This window comes from Lactuca serriola, chromosome 6, assembly GCF_051521515.1.
Source record: "Lactuca serriola cultivar US96UC23 chromosome 6, Lser_US96UC23_V15, whole genome shotgun sequence".
In the NCBI taxonomy this organism is placed as follows: domain Eukaryota; kingdom Viridiplantae; phylum Streptophyta; class Magnoliopsida; order Asterales; family Asteraceae; genus Lactuca; species Lactuca serriola.
In genome coordinates, this window is record NC_136413.1 from 70,493,920 (window position 1) to 70,508,090 (window position 14,171).

A 14,171-nucleotide genomic window follows, 5' to 3' on the forward strand; every position below is an offset into this window, starting at 1 on the left:
AATATCGGTAACATGAGGACGGGCTATCACTAACCCTAGTGCCATATCATACTGAAATTAAACTAAAACACGTCGGAAAATCACATTATATCCTAGCACATCACTACTTAACTACTCATCCTCAAAATGTGTGACTTCCTTGATATGAGTATGGATCATGTGCTTCCAAAACGTACTCTATATACTTACTCTCTAAAGAGTAACTTTCAGATTATCACTATTTTTGGCCTTCAAACAGTCCACAAACAACTGATGAAACCTTCACCAACTCTACAGTCACCTTGTGTATGCTAATCTTACATAACACTGGATTTGATAGACACTCGAATAATTGATTCTACCCTAAGCCCATAACTAGACAAGGAAAAAAACTAAGGCTATATCATACATTCAAGCTATAAAATCTTAGCTATGTACAACCATGATGCATATACTAAACAACTATAGTAATAATGTCACTTTGATATAGCATAACACGAAATCCCCTAAGCTAACAAGCATCAGAAACCAGGCAGCTCTATCATGAAATTTCTGAAGATCCTTAGCCTATCCACAAGCTTGTATTTCTAATAATTTTCATATCAGTAGATATAAAACCGGTATGGATATTTTGGGAGACCATCTCCTTAAGCTCCGGCTAACTATACACAATTCATCTTCCCTTCTTTTAAATTCATTAGTTTTCAAAGAGTTTATAAAAGTTTATTAAATCCTTAGTTTTAGCTTGGAATCACACGAGTGTTCATCGAAATCCCTCAAACCAGGGATCTGATACTAACTTCTCACATCCAAAATTTCTATAATAAGTTTTTAAAATTTTCAAATAGAATAAACAAACCTTTTGTAAATATATCTAAATTAAAACCATCTTTTCAAAGACTATATTTCCAAATAAGAGTTATAAGGGAAAATAACATGGAATCTCGAATTATAAAAATGTTGATGTTTGTGGATACAGTCCTACATTCGTCATCCGATAATACCTAAATAACATTTAATCCATAACTATAAGCCACAGCTTAGTGAGTTCCCCAAAAATACCCCATAGAATAATACATATACAATGCAGGCACACCTAGGCTACAATATAGGGCTGGACCACCTTCTAAGCCTACAATACAAAGTTGGACCACTCCTGGGTATGTTGGCCCAGAGCACAAAGTAGTACTGCCTTAACCCTACCACTCCTAAGCCTACAACACAAATCTGGACCAATCCCAAGCCTACAACATATATTTGGACCGCTCCCGGGTATGTTGGTTTACAACACAAAGCAATAACGGCTCAACCCAATCACACCAAGTCAACATATGCACCAAAACAATAACAAGTAAGTACATGTAATCATAGCAGATCTACCAACCAAATAGATCATTACAACACAACAACATCCTACAAACAAGGACACATATTGCAGTACAAAGTGTAGTGAGAAAACTTGTCTCGCAGTTTAGCAGACATCATCACTGCTCACAGATCGAATAACTGATACTACAAGTCACCTATATAACAATCAAGGACTAAACCTCAAATTGCAACTCCAAAACTCTCAAGTCAAACTTGGTAAAAAATTCAACGGCCAACAAATGTTAAAGTCAACGCCACATCGTTGGCCTTCTTTGGCCATGTCATGGGAATACCAAGACAAAATGGTCATGGATCCGAACTTCACCATGTCATGTCCATCTGTTGGTCACGTCGTGGTAACTAACAGTTTCTCTCAAATCTTCATTAAGATCTTAATCCTTACAGATCAAGGTTCACAACTTTGGATCTAAATTTTCACAATGACTAAATGGGTAAAGTTTCCAACTTCATCCATTATGACCTCACCACAATACAAGATCCTAAACCCTAAGTCTAAAATAGCATAAAACCTTCCCAAAACATGCATGGCTTCAAGAACATGATCAAGATACAAACTTTCCCCGGTCTAATAGGATTATGAGGTGATAGAACAAGCTTAAAAGGTGTTCGATTTCACTCAACTCCAAAGCACAAGCTCACAAGGACCAAATGGAACAAATATGATTAAACTACAAGATCAAGCAAACTAAAGAGCAAGAATGAAGCTTTTTACTCATAATGGTTCAGAAATGAAGTCCTTTTGCTATATCTACATTTGATTTCTTCACCAAAACACTTTGCAAGAAACTTGGTCATCAAGTTCCATAGCAAAAATATAAGAAATGAGTCTTCAAATGGCCAAGATCACCAAGAGAACTCAAAATGGGATAGGTTTTTTGAAATGAAGAGTTTCGAGGCTGAAGAGGATGCCCTAACTGGAAGTTAAGGTGCTTAAATAGGTAGAAAAACCTAAAATCATGGAATTGGGTTGCGCCGTGTAGTGGCCATCCTTGTGTCACGTCATGGAACCCACTAGAGATATGTTTTCCATAAAAACCATTCCACGTTGTGGGAACCCTTGCACAACATTGTGGCATAGGGTTTTATTTGAAAACCCTAACTTGGATCCCAATACGTCCATAACTTATACTCCTGGGAAAAAGGGTGTTACAATATTTGATAGTTAGTCTTGGGTAAAGAAATCACAATCAATAAAGCTATATTGGAAGAGAATATTGCCAATCAATTCATTAAGCCACTCTCACTAACCAAGTATGATTTTGTCATACTAGGTCAAAGGGCATTAATTTTGCAAATGATTTGTCTTGAGTGTATTCAATTTATTTTGTTTTGATTTGGGAACTTAAAAGTATAAACGTTTATCTTATTTGGCGATTATTAAGTGGAGATTTTAATAGGTGTTTGGGAGCAGTCATTTCTCTAGTTTACTATTGTGCTCCTTTTTGCATGTTTTAAATAACATTTAGAGTATTAATTGATTCAAACATCTACAGTCAGTTGTAATTTTAGAAGTAAGTAGTTATTTTATATTGTCATGGAGTATGGTAGATTTTTTGTCATGATGAATACATCATGGAGATGAGACTAGTACTCATAGTGCTTAATGTAGATTAAGTATTAAAGTAACCAACACTTACAGATCACTTCATGGAATCTATCACAAGTGATTCTAATATGATAATATCCTATATACTTCAAACAGAGATGCTTTAGACTTTAGTTCTATAATCTGTTGTGTCTTGGTTTTCTCCTCTAATTGTTTCCGTAACTAGTAACCATAGAGGGAATGTCCAGGTATGATGTGATGCATATTTAGGGTCTATGTAGTTAGAGTTTATTTTTTCCTTCTAACCTAACAATAAGAAGCGATGTCCCTATGCCCTTAGATACTTTAGTTTTGACATCAAATGCATGATCATGATCATACTTAACTGATATTGGATCAATGGTGTAGTTTTTGTGGTCAATAAAATTTTCTTTTGGGAAACATAATCTTGAACGTTTGAGATTGACATCTATCCATATCTCATATATATATATATATATATATATATATATATATATATATATATATATATATATATGGATATCTTTTGGAACAAAGGAATATTTGATTACTTATCTAAGGACCATATCACGGCTTAGATCTATGAGTATGGTAGTGTTCATTAGATGGAACACTCCTTCCTATGGTAGGGAATATTAGATCGTATTGTTGGTTGGTAACTTGTGCAAGTATAAGACTGATGGGAATAGTGCCCATAGATACAAGTTGGTAATATTACTATTTATGGTAGGGTGCTTTTTTGTTACATGCAAGAAAGATTTATGAAATAATTAAAAAGGGGGATATTAAGGATCTAGTTTGTTAATTTATTAGTGTTTAATAAATTAATAGAAACTTGTAGATCTCAAAGGGTTTAAAGTGTAAGATTTGAATTTCAAATATTAGAGATAATTACTTGGTAAGAAAGTAATTATCTAATAAGTAAATTTAACACTCCCTTATAAATAGAGGTGCCAAAAACTTACCATGGGTTGATCAAGAGTTGAAGAAGATTGTGAAGGACTATAATGCTTTATGTTTGCAAAGTGCTCACAATTTCAAGGGAGTATCAAGAGTTTTGAATCTTCTTCTTGGGTATGACTACAAAAGAGGAACTCTAGTTTGGGTTCTCTATACCATCTCTCTCCATTAAGTTGAATAAGAATAAAAAGGACTACAAGGGTATGTGTTATTGATTCTTCATATTTGTGGTCTTAGTTGCAAATTGATTTTGGATCTGTAATCCTAGTGTCTTGAATTTGGTTTTGTATTATTTTATCTGCTATCATGTATATTTCTACTTTGGACCCTAAATTCTATCAATAACAATGTCCAAGTGTAGTATTACGACCACTAAGGCTACCATTGACTTGTAATTCGCCAGTGACGATATTACAGCCACAAAAGCTACCACCATTCCACAGTAACAATCACAATTACAAAACAATTAGTTAAATGCTAACTAATGTAATTTAAGGATATACATATAGTTACTCACACTATTTTCTCAATTACTAATACTCAGTTGTGATATTTGTCACGTCCTGATTTTTAACTCAATATTTTCATTTTTATTTATCCAAATATATTAGAGTATAATTACATTATGCGGAAAACATGATGTGAATGTATATGTGTAAAGTCGAACCCTACCCTTCTTTAATATCAATGAAGTACCTAAAAAACATTTATAATCAAGTGGATAAGCACGAAGCATAGTGAGTTCCCGAAAATATCATATCCCACATTACATACACAATGCATACACATAATGGCCTTCAACATAATGTTGGTCTGCCTCTTGGCCTTTAACATAAAGTTGGCCGCCCTTTTTGCCTTCACCATACGCGGGACTGCTACTTGGCTGTTAGCATAACAATCATCTGCCCGAGTCTATTGGCCTTCAACCCAAGGCTGGGCCGCCCTCAACTCCCCACATAGTATATCAACACACACACACACATAAATATATATATATATATATATATATATATATATATGTGTGTGTGTATATATATATATATATACACACACACACACACATATATATATATATATATATATAACAAACAACATCCAACACCACATGCAACTAACAGAACTAGCCTAATTGCATATTATAGAAAAAAAAATCCTAACTTACAGAGGATACATATTGAAGCACATAATATAGTGAGGGAACTCACCTGGAGAATTACTCTGACGATTCATAGCTATCTAGGTTATTCTACTGGCGATCCAACTATCGGGTAACACGCCAAACAAGTATTGACCTATAATACTTTCACTTATTAATTTCTATTATTATCTTATAATGAAAACTAGATCTTTCACTAATCCCAATGCATATTGAGAGTTCTATCAAATAAGGATCAGCCAGACAGGAACGTTGCGAGGCAAAATCATTTCGGCATATAGCATTTATGAAATCCAACAACCAAGCCAATGTGGCCATTGTAGACACATCTCCCATAAGTAGATCAATCATTATTATGACTAAAATTACTGATAAATCTTATTTCTGAATTCAAAAGAACAACAGTGAATATAAATATAAGTTACACAAAAAACATTTGTAAGTGTGCCTTAACTTGCTGGAGTTTCTAGCGAAAACCGGGATTTGTGTAGGCAGGACATTGATACCGAGCACTTCTATTTCCCAGACATTCCAGGGCCTTGCTAAAGTAGTCAGAAACAAGAACGTATAGGGGATAGGTGTGCGGAACGGTTTCATAGGATTTTTTTTATGTGGGGTGGGGGTTGAAGGGATGAGAAAAGGTGCTGAAAACACTGCTATTTATAGAATGCTTGATAGGCGTATCGTGCCACTTAATAGGCATGCCATGCCTTTGAGTTTTCTTCATTCCTCTTGTTAGTCGCCATGTGTCAGGTCAGGATTTTTCCGTGTCACTCCTATAAAATAGTGTGTGCCGCATGCTTTTTCTTGTTGTGCAAAACATAGATTTTTTTAATTTTGAACTTCTTCATACCAGTTTCGTTTTCTGCGTTCTTTGTATCCATGCCTACCTATTGACTAGTAATACAACTTTCATTTAGACTTCGTCGGCTAATTCTCAATTAATTTTTAATTTAATATTTTTAGAAGGCTTAGACTGCTAAACACCATTTAAAATTCATATTTCTTCAATATGACGTCTGTTCTCGACTATCTTTTATTGATGGAATTGTATCCACCAGATCTTCAACTCTCGTTTATATTGTTTTGGCTAATAATCAACCAATTTGTATTTCGATTTTGGTGTTGCATGTTGTTGCGCCAAAACATCTAAAAATCATAACTTCCTCATACGAAGTCAGATTTAGACGTTCTCTATATGCATGCTCTCACTTTTTCGACTACTACAAAATTCATTTAGATAACTTAGGCTAATAAGTAATATATCTCTTATTCATATTTTATGACATGCTTTGTCGTATAAGGATGGATGAATGTAAAACTTTAAAAAATCCTAACTTCTCTATACAAAGTCAGATTCGAGTGTTCTATATATCTACGGAAATTGTATTGACGTTTCCTACATGTTTCTAACAACTACTTTGGCTAAAAAGTAATATATCTCTACATCTAATTTTATAAACAAAAGTTTATATTGAATCCTACTGAAAGGTGAAATGGGGCGTTACAACTCACCCCTACTTACGAAGATTTCATCCATGAAGTCCTATTCCTTGCATACCTAGATGTCACCTTATTCGACACATTGAGATCAAATCCTGATCTAAATGACGCCGCTGCATCATTATTACCTATAGAACTTTGTTCTTTACCTTGGATATACTCACAAACTCCTCATGTAGCCTTCCACAACCGGGAATTCATCAGTCTGGACTCCTAGAGTTTTATGCTCTATGACAAAAATTTGCCTTCAGACATAAAATGATGAACTATCAACTTGTTATGAAGTAATTAACCATGGAATTTTATTTACAACATCCTAAAGGAATTTACTCTCCAAAAATGCAAGTAAAAAGGCTTATGGCATGTCCTTCAAACAAACACGAATCTAGATTGTAAGTGGTTTCTTTAGCTAGTTCAGGTGCTCCATAATCCTAAAAGTTTTCCAAAACTACTACAACGGGTTTACTGATTTAAAAAGTCTGGAAGCAATACTCTAATATTGCTGACAGGCTCATTATAAGGCTTGTGTATCTTCCAACCTACTAGATTAAAATGAACACTAGGTCACTAATAACCTTCTTGTAGGGCGGTAACTACTTAACCTATATCAAAGTACCATTATTTTTTGAGCAATTCATTCTTATGCCTGCTCGTGATACATCACGACATTATCCAAATATTAGGATTATGATTCCAAATATTTTTTCTCATCGTCTTCCCTTGGTCCTGAATACTCACAATCAACCTTTCGGTGGTCTTAAAGAATCACCACCATTATCTGATTGTCCTGAAGAAATCCAATTATCATCCATCCTTGATGTCTACTTATCACAACAGATCTTTGGTTTCTACACTTTTGAGGGAACAAATGAGTAGAGGTCCCTAATGTACACTATATGGATGATAAAGGCTAACCGTCGTCCTATGTAAACCTATAAATGTAAAAAATTTGATCCTAGTTTTATGTTAGTTCTTACGCTTATCGACTAAAGGAATAACTAATCCAAACGCGTAGCTTTACTCCGAAAACCTATGATATCAATGACGCATTAGCATATGAATACTTGGTAGCACGGATTCTAGTGTCTAACTCGTCGCCATATATGTGTTATGGTTTGACTATAGTCCTCTATGAACTTCCACTATCTCCTTTAAGAAAATACTAATCATGACATGCAGTCTTTCCCGAAGCCTAAAATGACACTGTCACATATGCAGTTGCACATAGAAATCTAACATCACCCTATCGAATGAACGTATCTTGAGGATTTATACTTGTCGCTTACTATCATTTTATGTTCTATATCACCCACCGAAACCTTGCATCCTTTAAGTTTGATCAATTTCCTGACAATATCTTACCGTCTGACGCCAAATCTAAATTTCAAAGGAATTTCCTTAGATCTCTTTCCTTGCAAGTCTATCTTTCATTGACATCTGACAAGGTGTCCTTACAACTGATTCTCCAACAACAATTACTACTTACGTAGTTTTAACACCGATTCATTTCTAAAATTAAACTCTTTCCAATTTTTGCTTGGACTCTTAATTGATCTTACCATCAAATACCTGGTTGATCCCGGATCAACAACTTGATATACCAATTTATGTATGTTATAGATACATCTGCAACCCTTAGAAAGTACTACCTCCTTTCAAAATTGACATAGTTCATCCTGAATGATTCTATTCTAGTCTTCTTTATGCGTATAATGAACGATGAATTAAACATTAGTACTATGAAAATTCTTTCTCATTGTCATCGATCCTACTTTTTTTTATCGTTTTGGAATAGGGCCACTAAGTCCTTACTACAAGCTTAACTAAGCTTTCTAAGTCTGAAGTATCCCTTGAGTACTCGACTCTCTCAATGGAAAACTATACCTCCTATTGAATTCTTGATCCTCTACTACGAGGATATATCACTCGTCCGTGAAGGTACGAAGCTAAATGGTTCTCATGGATATCTGAGTCGTACCTAGGAATTTGGAAAATTCCTAAATCGTATCAGGTGATGAGGAGGAAAGACCAACTTTTCATTGAGAAGCAAGAAACTCATAGCATATGGGTAGTCAAGCAGAAGACTTCCTTTTCTATTACCCGCTTGACAAACTAAAAACCTCCGCCTACTCATGTCTCAATTCTCTTGGACTTCGATGCCGAAATCGAAAGTTGAACTAATCTTCTCACTATCGCCTTAAGGGTCAGTTCTCCCCCACTTGGGTTCGACCCATCATCTGCTGCTACTTCTAATTGTTCAACGCCTAAACTAGCTCAGCCTATGTCATTTGTATCTTCTCTAGACTTTGAAGAAACTCATGCTTATCATATCCAATAACCTTCGACATTCTCATCATAGTACTACTAATTTTTCCTACCGTAAGTGGTCTCCATGAATAGCACGACCAAAACAGGATAGGATCATGACAAACACAACGTTTTCTAGTAATGTACTAATGCATATGCATTAGAAAGAGGATTTTATTGCGTAATAGAATTTTACAAGCAATAACTATGATTATTGGGTTACATATTAATATCTACTTACAAAAAAATAGAATTAACATCATACTATCAAGCATTCCTATCGGTGTCACTCATTCTTCTTTGATAGGAAACAACATAGCTCCTTCATTGGTTGTGGGTTCCTTTTCGCCCAGGAACCTATTACATAATCGATAATTTTTAGGCGTTGGAATTAACATTGTTCCTTCTGAATCCTGCAAAACCACAAACTTTGAGGTTTGAATCATTCTTATTGTTGATTGTGTGCAATTGGTCCTAATGTGGTCAGGCTGGTGACAACGATGGCATAAATCTACCTCTAGCGTGTAGTTTTTCTGCTTATGCCCCTTTTTTTGCACCTTCCATACTTGATTCTGGGATGTACCAACCTTCATAGGCCTCTAGTGTTTGGCGTAGAAACATCAAGCTTGTTAGCTATTGTTGACAGAGTTGGGTCTTACTCATGTTTTCACTTTCCTAGTTGTGTTCCTAGACCAATCTCTCCTTCCTGAGTGGTCCTAACAACTTCCCTAATAGTTCCAATGGCCATGGGCTGTTTCTTGAACCTGACGACCAACTTGTCAGTGATCCAACCAACGATACAAGGTAATTCTTCAAATAGGGTTTTGTGATACTTCAACAACAATCCAATCGTGCAGTGATGCTTTGTATGAACCAATCTTAGGGTTCTCTGCTTTGTGACACGGAATGTTCATATAAACAGAATTTTTCACCACATATTCTAATAAAAAATTTCTACAAAAGGTTCGTAAAGGACTAACTTATGGGTTTTGTAGTTCCAAACTAATGTGCTTGCAAAATTTCACTTTACACTTAAGGGCACATGTAACCTAAATGATCTATGTCAGACTCTTTGAGTGCAACATACTATGAGCAAAAAATAGACTAACCCTAATATAATCAAAATATAATACAAGGATTAAGGTTTCATACCTTTGATTTGTTGTAGTAAATAAATCACTTCAATCCTTCCTTTGAATAACTTGAAAAGTTAGTACCAAAAAGATGATGCCTCTAATGGCTCATACCCAAACCCTAAAACTAGAAGACAATTGAGGAGATAAGAGGATAAGGAAATTTCGTTCATATACTTCTAGGAAAGAATAATCACAAAAATGCTAGCCCAAGGGGTTTTATTTATAGTTTATGTAACTTAGGGACAAAGCAAGATTTGAATGGATTTAACCCTAATCCAAATCCTTTCCTTATATGCATCCAAGAGGCTTTTGGAAACCCTAATGAGGCTCCTAAAACGGTCCTCCCTTGGATGGTTCTAGAATTGCCTCGTTTTTTCAACTATTGAACAATTACAATTCACCCCTTGCACCATTAATTAATTCCAATTACTCTCGAATTAATTCGAGATTAATTTTGATTAGTAATTAATTAATTCTAATTGATTTCATATTAATTTATTAATCATATAAATTAACAAATCAATTATTTAACAATTGATATCATATTAATTTATCAATCACACAATAAATTAACATATCAATTATCTATTTCCAATTCTCCTCTCTCTCTACAAATATCATTCTAACGAAGTTTTAGGTGTTGTTTTTTTTTCTAAAAAACCTCTTCTGACCTCTTATTGCTGCGCCACGCAGCACTTGGCCCTTCACAGGTGTTTGTTTTTTAGAAGACTTTTGACTTAAAAACTGTTGTGCATGTGTTGTGTGGCGCAGCACTAAACGAGCTGCTTCAAACCTCTTCACGTCTTACTTTAACTTACTGTAGCAGTCTGCAAACGTTAAAAAACAAATAGACTTTTTTTAAAATGTTGTAGTCGTTTGCTCCACCTCTTCTGCTACAGAGGGTTGCAGAGGTGGTCCGCAGACTTCAGACATTTTTTTCTTCCAAAAAACAAACAGCACCTTAGTTATGTGAACAACCCAAAAAGAACATTGCTTCTAATCACAAGAGTATACTAATTTAGTTATTCGCTTAAGCACCTTAATCCAACAGTCTTCCACTTGGATAAGTTTGTAACTACAACTGCAATTATAAACCTTGAACTAAACAACAAAGAGTGGTTTCCAAAGCCACTGGCGAACTCTTATCTGAATCAGATGTTGGCACTAAGATAAGTGGTCAACTATTCCTTCATTCTACAAGATACCGTATGAACAAAGTCATGGGTTAAATGATCAACCTTATGTTCATTTGTTTGCTCCTCGATTTCCCGAATTATGGTCAAATTCAAACTACAAAACTTAAAAAAATCAATTTAGTCTGGACCAGGCCTAGTTCTTATAAAGAAACTCAAATCATCGAGGGGCCCATAGATATCATTTTTCCTATTAGGGAAAAAGAAACGAATTGCTTTGACTATATAGTCATACAGTTTACATATAAAATCCCACATGGATTAACCCTTTATAACATCTAATTACGAAATACGTTTGAGAAAACCAATGCACAACTGATCTGTAAACTATGAACTGTATATCCCCGCTTTAAGAATAGAAGAAACTATTGTCATAGAATTACTTGTGATTGAATCTATGAACTAATCTCTAAGAATGGGTTTATCCAATACTTAAAATCTCTATTTTCAAATTACTCATGAATATAATAGCAATTCCAATTGCAATGTCTTAACCTCAATCGACAGTATACAATCAATTCATAACAGTATTAATTCACTGCTTGCTTCCAAAAGTATGAACGACTATGGAATTGTGAATAATATTAAAATTACTCAGGGAGGTAAAACATGCAAAGTGAAACACAATAATAAATTAATTGACTATGGTATGATACCCATTGATGTCACACCCCAAAACCGATAATGGCGGAATACGTTTCGGGGTGGAGGACCTCATGAACAATATCATCACAATTGCATAATAGTAAAAACAAGAAACATACAACCATTGCATTACATAGTGAGTTTAATTACAAGTGTGATTTGTAATGTTTAGCAAACACCAAAAGTAATACAAAAATAAGAGATGGATCTTGTATGCTCCATCTTCTCCAAAATGTTGCACCTGTACCTGTCTATCTTTGACCAGAGGATACAAGTTATTTTGAAAACGAATATCAGCATAAAGCTGGTGAAATCATAAAAGTTTAGTGTGAGTTTTTGTAAAAAAGCATTAGAACCGATAGTAAGAAAATCTGCAATTTTACTTTCATAATTAGTAGAAAATCCTATATTTTCCAGAAATACATTGTAAGTGAAAACCTTTAAGAAACATGTTATTTTCATCTTTGAAAACCATTTATTGTAAAAGTATAATAGTGAATTTCCAATAAGTAATGCAATACGGTAGATTATGCCTGAAGTCAATAATAGTGGTGCAAACTTTCTTTAGTGTTAAATACTTTTTTACTTCGGGATATTAACTTCGTCTTTAGTTTAGTGTTTTAGTGTGGTTATAGTGTATTCCTTGTATGATACCAATAGCGTGTATAATAGCGAACCCCATGACCTTCCCGGTCATGCACAGTGTAGTGAAGTAGCGGCATCCCTGGGCCTGCGCGGCTTGGACTGAAGTTAACAGTCAGGAGGTAATAGCGTCTGCCCCGTATAGATCTATACATATAGCTTCGTCTTCCTGTCAGAAGACTCTGGGCGTAGTGCGTAGCGAATAGAGTATCTCGTAGTGGGTTAGTGTGTTATCTCTTGATTAGTGCTTTCTCTTGTATTATAGTGCAGTAGTCTTTTGTATAACTCGTAGTGCGTTCTCTTGTTAGTGCATAGTATCGTAATAGAGTGTATTATAGTGTGTAGAGTAGTAGCTATAGCGAGTACTAGTGGCCTTAACTATACCTATTATAGTTAACATAGTGTGTATGATTCTTGTCAGTTTAGTGGTTTAAACATCGAATGAAATGAAAATACTCGTATCCAACACTAATATATATATATATATATATATATATATATATATATATAGGATATATAACTAAGAAATCAACGACAGTCGGACGGATAACAACTACCCTAAGCCCACAATCAAACAAGAATAGGAAATAAGGCGAGTTATCGGTCCTAAGTCCTTCAAGTCTTACTTATATAAATATATTGGTGTGGTTACATTTTATAAGGAATTTATTTAATAAAAATCTTGTCAAAAGGGAACATTTAGAAAATTGTTTATTTATCCCAAAATAGTTTTGAACACGAAAATACTTTTTATAAAACATAGTGGTAAATCACATGTGATTTGCACCACGGATAGTGAATCACATGTGATTAATTTCCATAATATGAATAATTGACTTGTATAAATTTCCATAAACATGTATAATTGACTTGTATCCCCCCCTAAAACATATAAAACATTTGAAAGGTTCATTAAAGGGGTATGAAGTCACCTGAAATCGCGTAAATCGGGTGAATCGGGTAAATCGGGTGAAAGTGTCGGTTGAGCGTTTTGTACCAAATAAAGACTTGTGCACCTTTTAAGACCCTAATGTCATATGAAATATGTATTTTACAATAAATTAATCATTTTATGCTTTTCATTAAAGTATTTAGGCATTCTAGCATTGATTCGGGGTCTTAGGGCTTAGAAGGGGTTCCCGGGGATCGTATAAGGCCAAATAGGGGTTACGGGGGAGTCCAAGAGTTTACTCCCTTGGATTTTATGGCCCAAAGGCCACTCCTTGGGAGTTTACGGCCGTAAGCCCCTAGGCTTCGCCGTAAACTCTTGTGCTCCTCTCAAAATGCAAGTTAAGGCCTTAAATCAATCCCTAAAATTCTAGTGAATGTCTAGGACCAATTTGGGGGTTTAAAACCTTCATTTGGTGGTGTTTGAGGGATTTTACGGTCCTAGCTTGTGCTTGGGCCGTAAACTCCATTTTGTCCCTCAAAATGGATTGTTAAATGGTCCTAAGCACTTCCTTAAATCATAACTAAATTCTAGAAGGCCTTAGGTGAGTTTTTGGGACATTTTGGCATATGAATTGGGTGTTTACGGCCCAAGCATAGTCTTGGCCGTAAACTCCCCTTTTAGGCTCTAAAATGTGTTGCTTAATGGCCTTAAGCATTTCCTAAGATCATATCTAAATCCTAACATGCCTTAGATGAGTTTTTGGGGCTATTTAACATAGAAATTGGGTGTTTACGGCCTAACC